Source organism: Cervus canadensis, chromosome 5 (assembly GCF_019320065.1).
Source record: "Cervus canadensis isolate Bull #8, Minnesota chromosome 5, ASM1932006v1, whole genome shotgun sequence".
Lineage (NCBI taxonomy): Eukaryota > Metazoa > Chordata > Mammalia > Artiodactyla > Cervidae > Cervus > Cervus canadensis.
The window spans coordinates 23833504-23842039 of NC_057390.1; positions in this window are offsets into that span (position 1 = coordinate 23833504).

Sequence of the window (8536 nt, forward strand, 5' to 3'; positions counted from 1 at the left end):
GGCTTAGTGTGTCCCAAGGCACGTGGGATCTTCCTGGACCAGGGGTTGAACCAGTGTCCCCTGCACAGGTGAATTCTTTACCACCGAGCCACCAGGGAAGCCCTTTAAGCACTAATGCTTCTGTCATGTCTGACTCTCTGCGACCCCATGGACTGTAGCCAGCCAGATTCCTCTGTCCATGGAATTTCCCAGGCAAGAATACTGGAGTGGGCTGCCGTGTCCTCCTCCAGGGGATCTTCCTGACCCAGGAACCAAACCAACATCTCTTATGTCTCCTGCGTTGACAGGCAGGTTCTTTACCACTAGTGCCACCTGAGAAGCCCACCCCAAAAAAAGGGTGGCCCTCTCAAAGGTTATCTGGCTTTGTGCCCTGGTTAGGGGCTGGGCTGGGTCCAGGGTCCTTTGGGTCATTTCCTACATGGAAAAGGGCCTGGCCTGTGTCTTGGGGCATGGTGAGGGATCCAACTGGGGGCTAGGAAGGAGGCACTGTCCAGGGTACCAGGGCACTCGGCACTCCTTAGAGGAGACCAGAGAGCTCCCTCCTCCCATCCCTCATCCCCGCCTTCAAAAAACCCAGACCACTTTGGCCCAGCTTCCTTCAGGCCTCTTCTGGTGACTCACTAATATCTTCCGCCTGAGCTGGGCATCAAATGCCTCTACTTCTCCCTCTCCACCCCACCCCTTCCCCAGAGCGTGATACAGAAGCCCCTCTCTAGAATCCTTCAACAAAGCCTTCAACCCAAGGGTCCTGGGAATAAGGCTGAGGGAGGCAGTACAGTGGGGAGAGGAGAACGTTTCTCAGATTCTTAGATGCTTTTCTGGCCCCAGAAAAGGAAGATTTTTGCCCAGCATGGGTTTTGAGTCTGAATATGAGCCCAAGACAACATGCAAAATGTGAAGATCTTCCCCACCCCACCTGGAACTCCTCTGGCAGCCAGAGCCTAACTTCTTTTTTCTTTTAAATTAATTTATTTTTTAATTGAAGGATAATTTCTTTACAGAATTGTGCTGTTTTCTGTCAAACCTCAACATGAATCAGCCATAGGTGTACATGTATCCCCTCCCTCTTGAGCCTCTCTCCCATCTCCCTCCCATCCCACCCCTCTAGGATGATACAGAGCCCCTATTTGAGTTTCCAGAGACATACAGCAAATTCCTGTTGGCTATCAATTTTACACATGGTAATGTAAGTTTCCATGTTACTCTCTCCATACGTCTCCTCCCCTCTCCCCGTGTCCATAAGTCTGTTCTCTATGTCTGTTTCTCCACTGCTGCCATGCAATGGAGAAATTCTCAGTACCATCTTTCTAGATTCTGTATATATGCCTTAGTATATGATATTGATCTTTCTCTTTCTGACTTACGTCACTCAGTATAATAGGCAGAGCCTAACTTCTGCTCAGACATTGTCACCCGCTAGTTCCAGTGTATCTGTGTCTCTTGTGTCCTCAGATGGTCTGCAAGCTCTCCATAGGCAGAAGGCCCAACTGCAGAGCGCAGAGTCTGGCCAAGGTCCCACCCCTCAGCACGCTGCTCATATCATTCACAACGGGTCCTGCTGGGGACCAGATACCTGACTGGAAAAGGTTTGGTGCAAAATGGAAATGTGGCGCTCCTTGTTAAAAACTTAAATGATTTTTTTTTAATTATTAAAATTGTCAAGATGAGGACAGCAGAGCACTGAGCCAGGTACAGAACCCGTCTAAGTGTGGGGCCATGTGCCACGTCCCTGGTCGCGCATCCATGGAGCCTGCCCTGGCCCATGTGGTGTGAGCGGTAGCTTGCCTGCAGAGATGCTGGTATCAATTCCTCACCTCCCTCTGCCTGCACCCCACCCCCACTTCATGAGACAAAGTCCTTTCCCTTGAATGCACTTGACCAACAGAAGGCAATGGAAATGACATCCTCGTACCTCCATGACTAGGTCATAAGAACCCTTTGAGCCCTTCCTGACCCTCTTGGACACTTGCTCTTGGGATACTCAGAACCCAGCCGTCATGCTGTGAGAAATCCAAGTCACATGGAGAAACCATGTGTGAGTCAACAGCCCGCAGCTGTGCCCCAAGCAGTCAGCCAGGGTCAACCCCAGGGATAGGAGTGAACCAGCCTCCATGTGACCACAATCGCTGAGACAGAGGACTGAAAGCACAAGGGAACGTCGCAGCAAAAACCATCCAACTGAGCCTGGTCAACTCACAGAACCGTGAAAAACAGTCATAAATTGTTGCTTTGAACTGCTCAGTTTGGGGGATTCCCTGACAGTCTAGTGGTTAGGACACAGCGCTTTTGCTGCCGGTGCCTGGGTTCAATCCCTGGCAGGAGAACTAAGATCTCACAAACAGCAGAGCGCAGCCAAGAAAATATAAAAACCTGCTAAGCTGTGGTGCTAAAATAGATAACTGGGATGTGCTCCAAGGAGTGGCATTCACTTGGAAAGCAATGTGAGCAGCCTGGGCTGTGTGCCACGTCAGTGCTAGCCAGCACACAGTAGGGGCTCAACCACCATTCACTGACCAGAGCAGTGTGTTGGCACCAGACATGTGCCCCCCACCCCCACCCCCAACTCAAGTCAAGCCCTCCCCCTGGTGGCTGTCCTTTGTGATGAACTGTTTGCCATCTGGTTTCAACCTGACATCTCACTGGCTGAAGGGGATGAAGATGCTGTTGTCTCCAGAGACTCACGACCACTTCCTCCCAGCCCGTCCCATCTCAGGAAATGAAAAGTGATTTCTTTCCCCAGAGTCTGTTTACCCCTAGCAACATACCAGGGTTTCCAAAACCAGTCTCACAGCCCGTTCCAATATCTGTCTTCACTGCAATAATAATGCAGATGCCACACCTGCCCCTGGGTTCCTTTTTCTGCTCTTGTGTTTGCTCATTTGTTTCTCCGGATCTTTAAACATCTGATTAAATTTCATGCTTCAGATGAAAAGTTCTGAAGATGGAAGATTATCAGACTTTGTAACTTTCATCAGCCCTCCTCTCTGCTCAGCAGCTTTTTACAACATTTACTCTCTTCCTCCTCACCCTCAGCCTCCCACAGGTCCTCTTTGCCCCGTGAGTTACTCTCCCAGTTGCTGATCACACAGTCCTCTCCCCTGAAGCCCCTGACACTGGCAGAAGGTAGAGGATGATATCAAGTAAGCACTCAGCCTGAGGCCAACAGAAGGTGTAGTCTGGCTGGGGGTGGGATTCCGTCTACATCAACTGAACACAGAGGTATCTCAGATCCAGGCTAACATGACACTCCCTCCCTGTGATGCTTGTGATCACACATGTCCCTGCTTTTTTTAAAAAAAAATAACAATTTTATTTCTTTATGGTTCTGCTGGGTTTTTGTTGCTGCTTGGACTTTTCTCTAGTTCCAACGAGTGGCACTCTCGTTGCGGTGCACGGGCTTCTCATGGCAGTGCAGAGCACAGGCTTTAAGGGTGCATGGCCTTCAGTAGCTGCAACACAGGGGCTTCAGTAGTTGCAGCTCCGGGACTCTCGAGTACAGGCAACACAGGCTTAGTTGCTCCGTGGCACGTGGGATCTTCCCAGTGTGGGCATGTGTGCTAAGTCGCTTCAATCATGTCCAATTCTTTGGACCTTCCCCATGGACCTTACGGACCTTCCCAGACCAGGGGTCAAACCCATGTCTCCTTCATTAGCAGGCGGATTTTTTTTTTTTATCGCTGAGTCACCAGAGAAGTCCCCTCCCCCTGCTTTTCATAACATCAACTCTCCCAAATTTCACCCCTTCCTGAAATGGGCAGACAGTGCAGGCAAAACCAAGAAACCAGCGACCCAAGGCACTGAGGCTGGGATGCAAAACCACAAAGTGGTTCCCAAGCCCCAGCCTCCCACTGACTCCCAACTACCCCTCCCATCCCTCAGGAAAATGCAGAGGAACCCAGGCAATCCTTCATCTGCATCTGCACTCTGATCCTCATTTTTGTTTTGTGAACATGAATCACCACTTTAGAGATCTCGGTTGCAAACTAGGGCCTCTAGCAATTTTCACTTACTGCATTACTTGCAAGTAGTACACTCGGCTACAGGTGGCTGCTGGTCTCAAGACCAAAAATTCGAATGCAGCAGGAGACATTTCAGAGATAATGACCAATTTCTGTGCTCCCAGGAGCTCCTCTACCACCATCCCACCCCCCACTTGTATCCAAGAGGCTAGTCTCCTCTATACTGTCTGCCTCAAGGGGAGGATGTGATGGGGAGAAAAAGGAAAATACAAGCTTTGATGTCTGGGCAAGATTAAAATATTTAGGAGAAACATCTTGAGTGAGAGCAGGGTTTCTCTCCACCCTTCCTCTACACTCCCCAAAGATAAACAATAAAGATTCCTCTGCAATAGTGAAGGGAGATGGAGAGGCGGGAAGGTGATGGGAAGAGAGGCTGGTGGGCCCCTGACCTGCGGGGCCCAGGCAGACAGGATGGAGAACACGCCAGTAAAGAGCCTCTGTGAGGGATACTGCCGCGTCCAGACCTCTGCACCCAGGGCCCAGCACCCAGGACTCCGGGCTTCATTTCCCAATGCCGCCCCCTCCCGTGGCTCATCTTTCCAGATCAGCCAGCACGGGAGCCATACTCAGCTCTGTCCCCATCCAGGCTTCTGCCCCCTAGTCCCACAGTGTCCCAGGACACCTGAAATCTCAAGAAAAGAAAGTGGGACCCTCAACTTCCCCTGCCATCACCTACCTTCACCACCCCACACACACCTACAGGGAAGCAGCTCAAAACCTCCCTCACCTCCCATGAGGATTAAACCTACACTGGCTGCAACACAGATTGAGCATGTTGAGAGCTAGCTAGCTAGGTGGCAGGCGTCTAAGCACAGTTTTTTATGCCTAATCTTAGTGACAGAACTTTCTCCACCTGCCCTTGAAACTAAGACTCAGACCTAGCCTCCCTCCAAGCTTTCCCTCCCAGCACTGCTCATCTGCGGCACAGTTAGTTATACATCGTAACTTTTTCTTCTCTCCATTATTCCACTATTGCACTGCAATGTAACTATTTACAACCAGGTCTATCTCTGTTATTGGACTGGAATGTATTGGGACCAGGACCCAAGTCTTACTCATTTTTCCATGCCCTGTAATTGACACATCATCAGTGTCAAACAAATGTTTATATAGTTAAATTGAATTGCACACCCAATTCCCTTTTTAGAGTCAAAAACAGGATTTGTTATTAAAACAGCTCCAGAGCAGACAGTCCTAAGGAGCAAGCAATTAAGGAAAACACAATAAATCATCAGATTTCACCTGTTCCTAATTGCTGCTTATTTCTTGCTAGAGCGGTTTTTCTGGGACTTTCCACCTTGATTCTTCTCACCTTCACCGTTCTCAGACCCCAGTCCTACACCTGAGCCCCTTATTCTGAACTCAGGCCAGGATCTCACCTCTTATCTTACTGCGAAGGAGAATGTCTGATATGGACTCCCTCAGATTCTCATCACCCTTTCTGAAATGATTGGCAAAAGATGTGGGGGAAGTGGGATCCCATACATTGCCTGGGGGAGATTGACAAAATTGTATTGGAGTGCTGTTTGGTGAGAAATGTTAAATGTGCATAAACTTTGACCTAGTTGTTGAACTTCTAAAATTTTATTCTAGAGAAAGAATTGGATAAGTGCACCAAGACATCCACAAAGATGTTCTTTGCAGTGCTATTTATAAAAAACTAAATGCACCCTCCTACCGTAAAGACGCTTACTCCTTGGAAGGAAAGTTTTGACCAACCTAGATAGCATATTAAAAAGCAGAGACATTACTTTTCCAACAAAGGTCCGTCTGGTCAAGGCTCTGGTTTTTCCAGTGGTCATGTATGGATGTGAAGAAAGCTGAGTGCCGAAAAATAGATGCTTTTGAACTATGGTGTTGGAGAAGACTCTTGAGAGTCCCTTGGACAGCAAGGAGATCCAACCAGTCCATCCTAAAGGAGATCAGTCCTGGGTGTTCATTGGAAGGACTGATGCTGAAGCTGAAACTCCAGTAGTTTGGCCACCTCATGCGAAGAGTTGACTCATTGGAAAAGACCCTGATGCTGGGAGGGACTGGGGGCAGGAGGAGAAGGGGACGACAGAGGATGAGATGGCCGGATGGCATCACCGACTCGATGGGCATGGGTTTGGGTAGACTCTGGGAGTTGGTGATGGGCAGGGAGGCCTGACGTGCTGCGATTCATGGGGTCGCAAAGAGTCGGACACGACTGAGCGACTGAACTGAACTGAACCGAACCGTTGTTTTTGCACCATCTTGTACCAACTTGCTATCTGGGATTCAGCTACTCTTCTTTGGATTCCTCTTTCTTTTCCCTTTGTCTATTATCTCAAAAGCCCACCCTAAAATTTCCTCCATGTCTCACCTCCACCAATTTCTTCAGTCTAGTTCAGACCCTCCATAAACCACCTGGAGACTATCAAACTGGCCACCTTGAAGAAACAGCATCTGTGTGAAGGGCATGCAAAACAGGGCGCATGAAAGACCCTCCAGAGCAAAGCGCAGCTTAGTGTCAGCTTTTCAATTCCTGACCCCTGAGTCTCTCTGACTCTCACCCTGGCTATGCCACTCAGCAGAGGCCTGAGCAAAATCCTTTTCTCCTGAGTCCATCTGAAATAGATTAGAATTTTTCAAAAGGGACTTTAGTTCTTTTTTTTTTTTAAGGGAAGGGAGGCAAATTCTGATATATTAAGCATTTAAAAAATGAGTTTGTGTGTTTCCTATCTTAAAATAATAACCACCTGGCAGAATATCTCTTCCCTAGTAAAGCTCTCTGAACTCCGAAACCCTAGCTTCCTGTCCTTCAGTTCTGTGTGCAATCCCCACCACACAGCCCCCTTCTCTTTGCCTTTGGAATGAGTGTATCAACAAGCTTGACCTGGGATGAATAATGGAAATCACACCTTTCTCTGTGGTTGTTCCAAGTAGTACTATATTTTACTGCAAACCTTTATTTTTGAAAAGGTAATTCCTAAACATGTTAAAAATATTTTTCAACAATGCCAAAATATTTACAGTGAAAAAACTTGCTTCCTCTCATCCCTAAGCCAGGCACCCAGCTCCTTTCCCCAGAGGCAGACACAGTCTTCCCCGGCCAGCATATGTGGAGATGAGTAGGCAGTATTCAGTCTATGCCCTGTTCTTCTCTGTGCCTTTTTCAATAGTATACTTTAGAAATTGTCCCATAACATACACATAGCTAGGCTTTATTCCTCTGATCAGCTTTATGGATGTATGTAACCCATCCACCAACTCCCCTGTGGATGGATATTTAGCTTATTTCCAACCTTTTGCTGTTGTAAACATGCTGCAGTAAATATCTCTCTGTGTTTCCTTTTGTATGTCTGTTTTAAAAGCTAGGAATGTAGTTTTTAGGTTAGATCAAATGTGTATTTAAAATTGTGATAGGTATTGTCAAACTTCCAAAATAGTTGTTTCTGTTTCCGTTTTAACCAACAATATGTCACAGTATTGATCTCCTCCAACCACCCACCAAACTTTTTATCTTTGTCAATGATATCATATAAAGAATGATGTTTTGGTGTGGGTTTAATATGGATTTCTTCCAGAACAGGTGACACAGAGCAAGTAGTGTAGCAGAGTGCTTGAGAGGAGAAACTCTGATCCTTGGTTGCTTGAGTGACTCGGGTAATTTATTTAACCTCTCTATGTTTTTGGTTCCTCATCAGTAAAATAAATATCATCATAATAATGCATTCGTCATAGAGTAATTGTGAAAATCAGATGCATAAATAAAAGCAAAGCTCAGTATAAGTGTTAATTGTCACTGTTACATTTTCCTGTGTTTAATGACCATTGTAATTTTTTCCCATAAACTGTCTATTCATGTCCTTTGCCCATTTTTCCATTGCTTGTTATTTTTTCTTTCTGAAATGTAAAAGCTCTTTGTATATTTTTAGGAAAGAGACCCTCTGTCACTTGCGTAGCAAACATTTCCCCAGTTTGTCCCTGTCTGTTGACTTTATTGATGGCATTTTTGCCATGTAGAAAATTTTTAATTTTTATGTAGTTAAATATATCAACCTTTCCTTTTATGACTGTTGGGCTTTAAGCTATGCTCCAGAAACCTCACACTTCTTAAAGTATTCAATATGAATGAATAGAAACTAGAACTACTTCCTGCTTTTCCCTCCCTGCCCTTCCTCCCCTGACTGGCTTCCTCTCCTATGAATGAGTCAAGGTTATCGCCTAGTATAGCTTTAGTGGGTTTTCCACATTCACTTTCTCCCTGCTCCCATTTGAAGTCCTTGAAGAGTAACTCCCATCAGGGCATCTCCCTGCTCTAGAGTGTTCAGTAACTACCCATCACCAACTGAAGCAAGGATAAACCTCTCATTAGAGGCATCTGTGTCAATGATATCAACTTACTTTGCCAACTGGTGATCCCCCTAAATGTCTGTTGTCCTCCCTAAAGGAGGACTCTTGACTCTTCAGTGTTGCCTTAAATAATCTATTCCTCCTCCCTGATTTCTATGCTACATCTACCTGTAAAGTCTTCTGCCAATCTCTGCCTATGC